The sequence below is a fragment of the Mastomys coucha genome, unplaced genomic scaffold (assembly GCF_008632895.1).
Source record: "Mastomys coucha isolate ucsf_1 unplaced genomic scaffold, UCSF_Mcou_1 pScaffold12, whole genome shotgun sequence".
Taxonomy (NCBI): domain Eukaryota; kingdom Metazoa; phylum Chordata; class Mammalia; order Rodentia; family Muridae; genus Mastomys; species Mastomys coucha.
In genome coordinates this window covers 21306712-21318963 of record NW_022196894.1, presented here as the reverse complement: position 1 = coordinate 21318963, position 12252 = coordinate 21306712, and the positions used below count along the sequence as shown (strand labels likewise).

The following is a 12252-nucleotide window of genomic DNA, read 5'->3' as shown; positions in this document are numbered from 1 at the left end:
AAAAAAAAAAAAAAAAAAAAAAAAAGACTCCAAAATAAGCTTATACATCTACGGTTACCTAATGTTTGACAAATATGTCAAAAGCATACACTGGGGAAAAGCATACTCAATAAGTGGTTAGTAGCAAAGCTCTAAAACAACCTGCAGAAGTGAGATTACATCCATCACTCTCACCCTTCACAAAAATAATTTCAAACCTTAATCAAGAGCAGTGGTTGTCAACTTTCCTAATGCTGCAACCCTTTAATGCAGGTCCTTGTGTTGCAGTGACCCCTCCACATAAAATTATTTTTGTTGCTATTTCATAGATGTATTTGTGCTAGTTATTAATTATAATATAAATGTTTGTGCTTCCCCATGATCTTAGGCAATAGCTGTGAAAGGGTCATTTGACTCCCAAAAGGGTCCCAAGCCACAGGTTGAGAACCACTGGTCAAAAGCCTTAAATACTCACAATGCTAGAGAAAAATGGGGAACCACATCAGGATACAGATATAGGCGAGAAGTTCCTGGAGAGAAACCCATTAAGAGAGAAAAGAGAGCCATAGATTAACATAAAATTTAAAACATCCACAGCAAAGGAAACTGTCGGTGGAGTCCAGAGAAAGTCCACAGAATGGGCTAGAAATCATCCACAGCTCTACCTTAGATGATGGCCTAATGTCAGGAATGAATAAAGAACTGCAAAAGTTAAAAATGAGGAAACCCCAGGTGACCTGAAAAGACTGTTTTTTAAACAAGAAAAATAGATAACTAACCAATAATGAAAAAAAATGTTCAACATCTCTAGCCATCAAGGTGATGCAGATTCAATCTTCTTTGGAATTCTGCCTCCTCACCCTCATCGGAATGTCTGTCATCAAGAAAGCAAATGGCAATGAATCCTGGTAAAGGCTGTACAAGAGAAGAGCTCTCACTCACTGTTGGTAGAGTGTGAACTGTGGCAGTCTTCATGGATAAAACAAACACACAACATTTTTAAAAGGACCACTCTTGGGCATAGACCCATAGGAATCATCATCCTACCAAAGGGATATTTGTGGATCTATGTTCACTGCTATTCTGTCTCAATCACAAGAAAATGGAATCAGCCTACAAGTCCATTAACTGATGAATGGATAATTAAAATGTGTTATATGTACACTGGAAATATTATTGACCCACAAAGAAAAGCAAAATAACGAAATGTGTGAAAATGGTTAGAACTGGAAAATAACATTTCAAGTTAGCTAACCAGTGTACTGGCAAGTTTTATGTCACCTTGACATGAGTTAGAGTCAGTTGAAATAGCACTTCCACCAGATGGGCCTGTGGGACATTTTCTTGCTTAGTGATTGATGTGAGAAGGCCCAGCCTATTGTGGGTGGTGTTTTCTTGTATAAGAAAGCAGACTGAACAAGATGAAGAGCAAGCCAGCAAGCAGCATTCCTCATGGCTTCTGCATCAATTTCTCCAGGTTCTTGTCTTGAGTTCCTGCCATGGACAAACTTAAGGAAAAGTAAATCCTTTTTCTCCCCAAGCTGCTTTTATGACAGCGTTAGAAACAGTAACTAAGACACTTAAGCTCAGAAGACCACACCAATGCTCTCTTTCATATATGAGTCCTGGCCACACATTTTTATGTATATTTATTTATGTTGCAGTAAGTGTGTGTTAAGGTCATGAAATTAGAAAGCAGATTGTGGAAGGAGGAAAAGACTTCCAGGAGAGGCGTGGGGAGGCTTGGAAACATTTAACGTGAACGTAGAAAGAGAAATACTGGGTCGTGTGTGTGTGTGTGTGTGTGTGTGTGTGTGTGTGTGTGTGTGTACAAGTAGGGAGGGGTAGAGAAATGAGAAGAAATTATGCAGGACGATCTACTAACACAATGTATCAAAATGCCATAAGAAAACCTATTAATTTGCATGCTAATTAAAAATAACATTAAATTTTAAAATGAAATATTTCTGAAACTATGTCTCCAGGCACTCAGATAATCAATTATAACTCTTGCAATTAAATCTTTAGGAAGGTTATTTTTCAGCTGTAAGAATCACATGTCGCTGCCACATATCTAAAGAGCTCTTTTTCTACCCTACTCTTTTCTTTCAAATGTTTGCATTTTTAGTGAAACTTTAATCTTTTAACATAAATTTGTTAAATTTTCTGCCTTAAAGTGACATATTTAAATATCAAAGTTTTGAATTTGTTAAACATTTCTTTGTTTTATGTGTGTGTGGCACCAGGACAGCTGAGAGGCGTTGGTTCTTTCCTGTGCGCTTCAGTTCCAAACACCGATCTGAAGCAGCCAGACTGGACAGCAAGCATCGTTCCCTGCTGAGCCCTCTCCCCTACCATAAAACACAAGTTTTTGTATTGCTTTGTTTTCCAACAAATTGGCACAGTTTTGAATGACTTAAATCAACACAATTTTTTTAAATCAGCATTCTGCTCAGTCCAAAAATAAAAATAAATAAATATCCATGTAACTTTATCTTCTTATTTCCTCTGTTTAAACTTCACATTTTATCTCTGGATGGATCTAGAGTCTGTCTTTATAAAAGGCTCGAACACAAATAAGTTAAACACATGGCTTTTAAAACAGTTAATGATTTATATAGTATTATGAAGCACAGTTTATACTCTGGTAATAAGGGGTCCTTTTTGGCTACAATGCTTCCTGTGGTCTATCTACATAGTGTGGAATAAAAGCAGTATGATAGGGCTACAGGGATCACTCAGTGAGTAACACACCTGTTACCCAAACACGAGGACCCAAGTTCAGATCCCAGCACCAGTGTGAAAACTGAGCTGGCAATGCAAGTCTTAGCCCCAGAGCTGACGGACAGAGACAGACCTTGGACCTCGCTCTCCAGCCTGGTTATCGAAACATCAAGCTTCAGCCTCAGTGAGGACCATGCTTTAGAAGTAAGATAGAGAAGCCAGAGAGCAAAGATATCCGATGTCTATGTCTGCCTTCAGCATGTGTTTGCTTTCATAGATGATCACAACCGTGTGTGTGTGTGTGTATGTGTGTGTGTGTGTGTGTGGTGTGTGATGTGTGTGTGGTGTATGTGTGTGTGTGTGATGTATGTGTGTGGTATGTGGTGTGTGTGTGTGTGTGTGTGGTGTGTGTGTGTGTGTGTGTGGTGTGTGTGTGTGTGTGGTGTGGTGTGTGTGTATGTATATGTGTGTGCGTGCGTGCGTGCATGTGTGTGTGTGTGTGTGTGTGTGAGAGAGAGAGAGAGAGAGAGAGGGAGAGGGAGAGGGAGAAGGAGAGGGAGAGGGAGAGGGAGAAGGAGAGGGAGACATGTTCATTGCCACCATCTTTAACTCTTGGCTCCAAAGCCCAAATTCTTCTCCATCATAACTTCAGCACAGGTATCATAGAAACCATAGCAATCTCTCCACTGTCTTCCAGTGTGTACCCTCACAAAGAGCAGACAAACAATAACTCCTCATGTACACATCCTTCATAAACTAACAACTCTTCCATGTTAAAAATGCCAGAATTTCATCAAAAATTACAAGTTTTTGAATCACAAATTACACTTGTCTCAAGCCCAGTAGGAAAAGTTTCTACTACTCATGTCTGAAAGCCTTGTGAGAACATCATGTTATAAAGGAATTGAATAATTGCATCGTTAAACACTTTCCCATACACTACTTCTGCCATGTTTAAAAGTTAGGTACGTTTTACTCTTACTACATATTTTGTGACCACCACATTCAGTTATGTGACAACAGTTTAAGAAGCATGCTTCCCTCAAAAGGTAAAGCTGAAGACAAGGAGTGGATCCCTGTCCCCAAACAGGGCCCCCTGATCAAGGACATGAAGATTAAGTATCTGGAAGAGATCTACTTATTCTTCCTGCCCATCAAGAAATCCAGGATAATCAACTTTTTCTTGGGTGTATCCATAAAGGTTATAAAGATCGTGTGAGTGCAGAAGCAGATTTTGACTGGCCAGGGGACCAGATTCAAAGCTTTTGCCACTGCTAGGGGCTACAATGGTCACATTGGCCTTGATGTTAAGTGTTTCAAGGAGGTAGCCAAGCTTTCCATTTTCCCTGTGTAGAAAGGCTACTGTGGTAACAAGATTGACCAGCCCCACACTGCCCTATGCAAGTGACAGGTCGCTGTGGCTCTGTGTAGGTACATCTCAGCCCTGCCCCAGGGGATCGCCTCTGATCCTGTGCCCAAGGAACCTGTGCTAATGGTCAATCAGTATTGGTGACTGCTACACATCAGTCATGGGTTGCCACTCTGGCCAGCTTTTCCAAGGCCATCTTTGATGCCATCTCTAAGGCCTATAGCTACCTGACCCTTGACCTCTGGAAAGAGACTGTTCACAAAGTCTCATTAAGAATTTGCTGACCATCTTGTGAAAACCCACATCAGAGTCTCATTCCACAGGATTTTAACTGTGGCTATCACATAATGGTTTTTATACAAGAAAAATAAGGTGAATTAGGTCTGTTAAAAAGAAAATAGGAAAAAAAAAGCTATGTTTGTTAGTCTTGAGGGCTCAGACCTTTAACTGCATAACTTAGGAGGCAGAGGAACATAGATCTCTGTGAGTTTAAGGTAAGCCTGCTCTATGCAGAGAGATCTAGGTAAGTTGGGGCTACATAGTAAATGCTATCTTAAGAAAAAAAAGAGACTATGTTCTAGTACAGTTGTTCTCAACCTATAGGTTGTGATCCATTTGGAGCTGAATGAGTCCTTCATACAGGTTGCCTAAGAGCATTAGAAAACACAGATGTTTACATTATGATTTATAACAGCAGCAAAATTACAGTTATGAGGCAGCAATGAAAATAATGTTATGGTTTGGAGTCACCATAACATGAGGAACTGTGTTAAAGGGTCACAGAACTAGGAAGGTTGAGAAGCACAGCTCTAGCAAATAAGTTAAAATATTGACTATACTTGCCTTATGCCTCTTTGCAATCCTTTCCAGTTCTTAGGAATGCAGACAAGCAGCGGAAAACACTGTAAATTCAAATCATGTCAGCCTTCTAATGTATGGACAAAAGTACCTAAAGGTCAGTAAATAATCCTTAAATGATTTGAACTTTCCCAGTGTCTGATATTAGAAAGGCACAGTTATTTAGAATCACAGCAACAGTGTCCCATTGAAATATATATATATATATATGTATATATATGTGTGTATTTATTACTCTAATGATACTCTAAATTATATATACATATATATAAAAAATATATATAATATCGCTTCAACAGCATCCTATTGAAATTACTAATATATACATGTATATATGTACATATATATTATTCTGAGCATATGAATATCTCTGTAAGAAAAAATAAGATATTATACAGGAGTGTCTGAATACAATTAATGTCACCCATAAAATACAAAAGAGGGTACAGTAAAACCAAGCTGGAAATAACACACAAATTGTCTCTCAAATGGGTTGAAAAGCTACCAAGACATAAAAAAGACAGGGGTGGCAAGTGGTCTAAAAGAAAGGAAGATAATGAAGAGAAGCAATAAAATAAAAAAGTTGAGAGAGACTAGGTTTTACAGATTTAACAGATTTCAGAGAGCAAGTGAAATGATTCCAAGGAGGTACATCCATACATATTCATATAAATGTTTTAAAATATGGATGGGTAATGGGAAAACCCGTGGGTAAGGAGGCAAAGATGGCATGATAGAGTTTACCTACAAAGAAATCAAAATAAAATGCTTTCCCATTAACTTCAGAAGAAAAGGACACATTTGCAGAGTGTGGTGGACAACTATGCAAGTGTGGAAAAGATGCCAAAACAAGTCCATTGCCCTGCAAGAGAGAAACATATTCTCATCACGCATGCTCCAAACTGGTTCCCTGGAAGCGATGGAATGTGAAGGATTATAAAGAGGAAAACTTGGAAATCAGGAAGTCTTTATTTATTTTTTGACATTTAATATCCATTGTGCTATTAGAATATGAAGTATCTTACTATATTTGGGATATTTTAATATTCACTGTTAGACCAGTACATGCCTTTAATCAGTACTGGGAAGGCAAGAGTCTAGACGATCTTTCTGAGTTCAATGTCAGCAGACCATCCAAGCCATCCAGGGTTGCACTGAGCTTTAGCTACTAATATGTGTACCCCACAAGGCAGAACGGCTCTGGTTCCTGTACTAGTCAACCTAGAAAACTGTCTGGAAGGAATTGGTAGTCAGGAGATATTGTCAGAAGAGGCTGAGATCAATTAACTGACCAGAGGCTGAATCCAGTCTCTCTCAGCATTGGGTTTTCATTTTTGATAAATTTTTATTTGCATCTGAATTTTCCAATACTGAACCACAATCCTTCACAGCAGTCTACTGGGAGTCCTTGGTTTCATGGCCACAGTAAATGGTTTAGTGATGGCGTCGAAGACAAGCAGGGCCAGCGAGCTCCTCCCAGGACTTGAATTGGAGCTTCATTCTATCGGAGCCCAAGCCAAATGGACATTAGCCTGTCTCTTGGCAGACTATTTTCCAGAGCCAGGTAAAACTTGTTGAAGAACACAGCAATCACACAGGGAAGCTTTAAGAAGCTCACCAAAACCCGCTGCCATGTTTACTGGTAACTGAAGTTAGTTTGGCAGGATTGTTCTAGCCATCATTAATCAGAATTATCTATGCCATTGTTCTCTGTTCTCACTGAGTTTTAATGCCAGGCTAAGCAAGCTCCACAAAACAATTTAGGAAGATTTTTCACGTCATCACAGTCCAGAACATGCTGGAGAGTTGTTACTCATGCCTCTGCCACCCATGTTCAGACATATTGACAAATAGATACCCAGCCTAGGAGGAAATTAAAAACAATAAACTCTTTATTATTGGCACCGCTGGCCTGGAGAACAGCTTAGACTCCACAGGCACTGCTCTTTCCATGAAACGTTGCAGGGACTGGAAGGTTCTGGAAAGCTGTACCACTTCACTACTCCCCCACTGGGATATAACAAATGGGGAGGGTATGGAGGAGGGCTGGAGGACTCTCTTGAAGTAACTTTGTTTATTTCATTTTCCTAAGGAATCATGTATTTTACTTAGATTTTTTTATTTAGTTATATTTTTTCTCATTCCTAAGGCTTTATATTGTCATTTTCTTTTATCTAAAACCCACATTTCTGGGATCTTGCTCATACCATAAACAAAAATCAGAACAGGTTAAAGACTGAAGGATGTGAACCTGAAACTGTAAAACTCCAGAAGAAAACAGAGAAGCTTCTCATCATGGGCCTTGACAAGTATGCTTTGGGGTATCGCCTCGGAAGCACAGAGTACAAAACCAACGTAGGCTAGATGGGGCTGCATTTTGTGTTGTCCATTGCATAAATTTGCTAAAGTTGCCTATGCTATCCTTCCACGAGCTGCTGTGTGTGTGTGTGTGTGTGTGTGTGTGTGTGTGTTTGTGTGTGTGTGTGTGTGTGTGTAGTCTATGTACACCTTTGTGCATGTTCAGCATACACATTTGTACACAGGTGTATATGTGTATATGAATGTGTGGACATGTATATGGAGGACAAGGGTTGAGGTTCGGTGTCTTTCTGGGTCACCTGGTCTCTACCTTATTTTTTGAGATGAGGTCTTTCACTGAAGCTCATCAGTTGGATTTTACTAGTCTGGCTGGCCAAGTTGCTCAAGGGACCTTCCTGCCTCTGGCCTTCGCTGTGCTGGAGATACACACATGCACCTCTGCACTGGTGTTTCAAATATATGCCTTGCTTTGTTCTGCATGACTTGCTTTTCACTGCCCTCTTCCTTCATGTGGATTTGTTTATCTCTGCTATGCACTTGGTTTTACTAATGGCTCCTTCTGAACATTTAGCAAATGCTGCCTGGCCTTTTTCAAACACAATCATTAGATTCTTATGTTAGATCGCCTCAGCAGAACACAGGACTGCTTGCCCTGTTTTGTTTTGTTTTTGTTTTTTTTCCAATTCGTCTTACTAAAGTAAGTCTTTTTGTACCAGTTTCTGATTTTAAGACACATTATTTAGTTATGCACACTGCTGTGCTGCTCAGTGTTTGTGAACTTGACACAAGCCATGGTCACCTGGAAAGAGGGAACCTTAACTGAGAAAAGGCCTCCATGTGGGTAAGTCTGAGGGACACTTTCTTGATTGATGAGTAATATATGTGGATCAGTCTACTGTAGGTGATGCAGTCCTGGACAGACCTTGGTCCTATAAGAAAAGATGCTGAGCGAACCATGAAGAGCATCTTCAGTTCTTCTGTAAAAGGCATATATATTCATAGTCTCCATTTACAAGCTTTGAATATTGCCCAACTGTTGTAAATATGAACTCACGCTAAAAATCACATTTTCCCCTTGAAATTAACCTAGTCTTCCTTATAAATGCTTACAAAATGTTCTCTTTAATTTTTTGAAATTAAAACTTAACCACACATTTTCGCTCCCTCTATGGATTTTTTTTTAATTTCAGATATTACTTTAAAATTATATTTTCTCATTTCTTAGAGTTCCTTTTTAATATCATCCTCCCTTCATGTAGAGTTTTTCTGACTCTGAGACACTTCATTACTATGTTCTAATTTCTGCCTTTTTCTCCCTTTCATTTTGGTTAAACCAAACCTAGTTTATTTTAATTTGCCAATATTAAATCTCTCCCTTTAGGCCTCTCATTATTTCAAATTTCCAGTATTTGCTGCATAGCATTTCAGTTTCCTTTGTATAACCCTTCTCATAAACACAGATGTAGAACCACCCATACTAACAACAGTGAACTACAAGGAGATTCAAGGTTTTGCAGACAGATCAACAGACATGGGATGGACAAACTTGGATTCCTGAACTTATTAGGCAAAAAGTCATTGAATTAAAGAACTGCCTTCAACATATTGAGATAAAAATGGGCCATGAAAAAGAGCAGCGCTCACTCCACAGTTTTGATTTCAAGCAAAGGGACTGGTGCTAGCCAGGTCAAGTGCCTCTGGGGCTATTTACAACCATGGACTGGAAAGTCAGGCTCCCAGCAGGCTCCATTGTGACCTTCTGAGATCCAAGCTGTCATATTCAGCCTACAAGTAGATCTCAGGCTGTGGCCTGGACCATCTCTGTTAACCTGAGGCTACAGACAGGCAGGCACCTCTTCTTAGCTTCTTTCTTCCCTGGGCTTTATAGAGGTTTAGCTGCTTCCAAGAACTGCTGACCAACTGAGATTATACATAAAGAAGTTACTTTCTTTCCCCTGTTCGCTGGGGGAAGCGGGTAGTGAAATTACCTCATATAAAAACTGAAAAGTAAAAATTATCATTCTCCTTAAAAGGGATACTTACCATAGCTGCATATGCGGAGGCAGGACACCCCATACTAGATGTAGCTTAGAGTCAAACAGGCCTAAGTCCCTCAATAACAGCACAGGCTAAGACCCACCCCCACTCCCAACAGCTTTGTGAAAAACCAAGTAGTATAATGCAAAAAGGTTTTCTGGAGCTCAATTACTGCAAGGATGGAAGTAATGCCACTATTAAGACCAGTAAGAATTAGAGCTGGGATGCAAACGGAATAACCACCTCATGTAGTTCCAATGCTCCTGTTACTGGAAGGACTCACGAAATCATACAACCTCCTCTTAGGGACGCTCGGGCACAGTGATGCATAGGACATTAGCATCATTAATCTCGGAGCCCCATTTCAATTTTTTTTAAGCCTGTGATTCATCTAGCACTTGGAAGTGACATAAACCTGGGAACAAAATTTTCCCCAAAGTTAAATTCAACTTTGTGAATTTGAAATCAAGTAGAAGCAAATATATAAAATGCAAACTGGGACAAAGGATGGCCTTGATGTGTAGCTGATGTATGCGGATTTCTTCACCAATGACAGAAAAAAATACAGTGGGAATTCTTTCCGTAAAATAACAAGCTGCAGCCCAATGGCATCACCCTGGCATGCTGAGGGAGCAATGGATCCCAGATTTAATTAGTAAAGGTTGCCAAATTATTTTTCTCTTGCCTTAGGCTGCAAACCCACCTGCACCTTTGCAGCATCAAAACTCAAAGTCTCTTGTCAGTCCCTACATGTGGTGTAACTTTACAGGCTATGAGTTATCAGAAAAATATACCTACCCAGGTTCAAGTGAAGCCTAAGCAATTATGGCCTCTTTGTCACTCTTCAACTGCTATTTGTCCCAGATACAAAGGAGTCCAGTTGGAAGACCTCCACTGGATGCTGAATAGAGCCCCTCCTCCTGTAGACAAAGACCAGAGTCTCAGATAAATGGAGAATCAATTTGACTTTAGTTGTCTGTCTAATTTACTTGATTCAGTAATTCAATCAACATTATCCAAATGCCCTTTATATGTTGAAGCACTTGGCCTTGATCCATAGAGTAGATCCAGAAGGGAACTGGTGATGTTTTTTACTGGAGATACATAGATAGATAGATAGATAGATAGATAGATAGATAGATAGATAGATAGATAGATAGCAGAGAGATAGAGAGATAGATACAGGTAGATGATAGATAGATGATAAAGATAGAGAAAGAGATAGGTAGATGATAGAGATGGATAGGTAGATAGATAGATAGATAGATAGATAGATAGATAGATACATAGATAGATAGATAGATAGATAGATAGATAGATAGATAGATAGCAGAGAGATAGAGAGATAGATATAGGTAGATGATAGATAGATGATAAAGATAAAGAGATAGGTAGATGATAGAGATGGATAGGTAGAAAGATAGATAGATGATAGATAGCAGAGAGATAGAGAGATAGATATAGGTAGATGATAGATAGATGATAAAGATAGAGAAAGAGATAAGTAGATGATAGAGATGGATAGGTAGAAAGATAGATAGATAGATAGATAGATAGATAGATAGATAGATAGATAGATAGATAGATAGATATACAGACAATACATAGATAGGTAGGTTAAGTGCCAACAAACTATGGAAAAGGAAAAAATTAATGCAACAAACACAAATAGGAGGTTCATCTAAAGGGCAAGTGAAACATGCAAAGTCTCTTCTTACTTTTAGTGAGCACAGATCCTCCAAGTTAAAGATATCCACACACCTCATATAAAAGACAGGTTAATGTGGTGGATGTTCATGGGATAAGGAGTCAACACTAGACATTTATCAAATACTTTACCAGATGTCAAGAGCTATGCAAGATGCCTTTTTAAAAAAAATTAGGAGAGTTGAAGCATAAAGGGTAGGTTAAACTTCTTACTTGAAGTCACACAGTTTAGACATGAGATATAATATCAGGTGGTGGTTATTAGAATATATATATATACACACACTATATATATACATGCATATGTATACATATATACATGTGTATATATACAATTAGGTGGTTATTGAGATAGTTGGATAGATAGATAGATAGATAGATAGATAGATAAGATTGGGTGACAAGATCAGGAGGCAAGTGGGCCTATATTAAGAGTTACTCTTTGAAACATGGCAAAAAAGACCCATCTCCTCCTGGTTAACACTAATCAAATTGTTAGTCAGATTTCCATTATTGTAACAAAAATATCTGAGGCAAATCACCTCAAGAAAAGATATTGTTTATTGGGCTCATAGTTTTGAAGTCCTTACTGCCTTGGGCCCATGGTGAGGCAGCAGCATGCCAGCAACAGGTAGGAAAGCCCCTCACTTCATGACGTCCAGGAAGTGACAAGAGGCAGGAAATACCCGGGTCCACATGTCCTCCTGCAGAGCATGCTCCAGTGACCAAAATTCCCCAAACGAGGTCTTAAAGTATCGTTACCTCCTGGTAGCACCACGAGCTGGGCCCCAAGCCATCAATCTTACCCAAAGCACACCACAGTGACTGGAAAACGTGGAAAGCACAGACTTGATTGTGAGAAGTGGAAGTGATCAGCCTTTGTCAGTTTCTTCACCACATAGTCCTCACTTCTGAATTAAGCAGAATTCCGGGGTGATTTAAACAAAGCCTACTCTAGTTGGAAGCCCCCACAACTGTCCAAAAGAGGGAAGTGTAAGGGGTTGGTCTGATATTACCATGTATTCAAATGCACCAGCTTTTGTTGTATAAACCTTGCCCTCTAAGTTATCCCTGGTTGGTTAATAAAGACACCTACCACCTGGGCTGGGCAGAAAAGAAGGGGTGGAGCAAAGGTGCCTGGGCTTAGAGTCTCAGGCAGGGATGACAATGATAGGGAGGAAGAGGAAGAAGAGGAGGAGGAGGAAGAAGAAGAAGAAGGAAAGGAAGGAAAGAAAGAAAAAGGAAGGAAAGAAGGAAGG

General features: G+C 39.4%; 1 long non-coding RNA gene and 1 pseudogene across 1 annotated transcript in view; one reads left to right on the top strand and one right to left on the bottom strand.

Moving 5' to 3' along the window:
• The first annotated feature begins 3237 nt into the window (after positions 1 to 3237).
• Positions 3238 to 4420, top strand: LOC116086258 (annotated as a pseudogene).
• A 5694-nt stretch (positions 4421 to 10114) lies between these two features.
• The window catches only part of LOC116085755, a 49347-nt gene continuing 47209 nt past the window's right edge, over positions 10115 to 12252 (bottom strand). Inside the window, exon 7 of the long non-coding RNA XR_004116699.1 lies at positions 10115 to 10206. This is a non-coding gene — a long non-coding RNA (uncharacterized LOC116085755). The remainder of the gene's footprint in view (positions 10207 to 12252) is intronic.